Below are 1,361 nucleotides of genomic sequence, written 5' to 3'. Positions count from 1 at the left end.
CAGTTTGCCTGGAAAGAGAAATGGCCAAATGTGAGATTGGACACTGATCCATGGGCTTTGACTAATGGCTTGGCTGGATGGTCAGGGAATTAGAAGGAACATGATTGGAAGTTTGATGACAAGGAGGTGTGGGGAAGAGGTATGTGGATAGACCTCTCTGAATGGGCCAAGAAAGTAAAGGTAATAATGTTTCATGTGAACGCTTCCCAAAGGGTTACCTCTGAAGAGGAGGACTTTAACAATCAAGTGGATAAGATGGCACGCACTGTGGAAACTAGTCCTCCTCTTTCCTCTGCCACTCCTTTCATTGCCCACTGGGCACATGAACAAAGTGGACATGGTGGTAGGAATGGAGGTTATGATTGGCACAGCAACATAGACTTCCACTCACCAAGTTACTCACCAAGTTACTCACCAAGGCTGAGTTGGCCACTGCCACTACTGAGTGCCCCATCTGCAGCAGCAGAAGCCAATATTGAGTCCAAGATATGGGACCATTCCTCAGGGAGATGAACCAGCAACCTGGTGGCAAGTTGATTTCATAAGACCACTTCTGTCATTGAGGGGGCAGCATTTTGTTCTTTCTGGAATTCACACAAACAGTGAATGCTTCCAGTGCTTTATCAGCTTGTTGAGATATTTCATTTGGTATTCCACGAATGTCTGGAGATTTGCTTTTGGTTAGTGCTTTCAGTGAGGTTTGAACTTCTACCTTTAGTACCATTGATTCTTGCTCATATGCTACCTCTTGAAAGTCAGCTATTTCTTATTGCTACAGTGACTCTATATATTCTTTTTTTTTTCGTCCCCCCAGCTCCACCGCTGCCGCCCCGTTCCAGACTCCTCTATGTATTCTTTCCATCTTCTTTTAATGTTACCTGCATTATTCAATATTTTGACCCATAGAATCTTTAACATTGCAACTCAAGGTTTTAATTTTTCTTGAATTTCTTTCAGTTTAAGGTATACTGAGCATGTTTTTCCTTTTTAGAGTTTTCACTCTGAGTCTTTGCCCATTTCATTATAATAGTTTACTGTGTCTTCTTGAGCTGCTCTTTAAAATTTTCTGTTCAGCTCTGTAATGTCATAATTTTTTCCATTTGCCTTAGCTACGCTACAAATAAGAACAAGTTACAAAATGTCTTCTCGCTTCCACTTTGATTTTTGCTCCTTTCTTGTCTTTTTAATGACCATTTGCTTTCTTCATAATGTTTTTTATTTCATCCCACAGCTCTACAGGACTTCTGTCATAAGTATACATTAACATTGGCAGCAAATCTGTTCTTGAGATAATCTTGACATTCATATGTGACATACTCACGGTGGTGTTTTGGATCTCAGGAACTTGTTTTACCTTTCCT

Source organism: Echinops telfairi, unplaced genomic scaffold (genome assembly GCF_000313985.2).
Source record: "Echinops telfairi isolate 266 unplaced genomic scaffold, ASM31398v2 ScPeMD7_26;HRSCAF=91, whole genome shotgun sequence".
Lineage (NCBI taxonomy): Eukaryota > Metazoa > Chordata > Mammalia > Afrosoricida > Tenrecidae > Echinops > Echinops telfairi.
The sequence above is the reverse complement of the archived record's forward strand: the minus strand, read 5'-3'. Positions refer to the sequence as shown.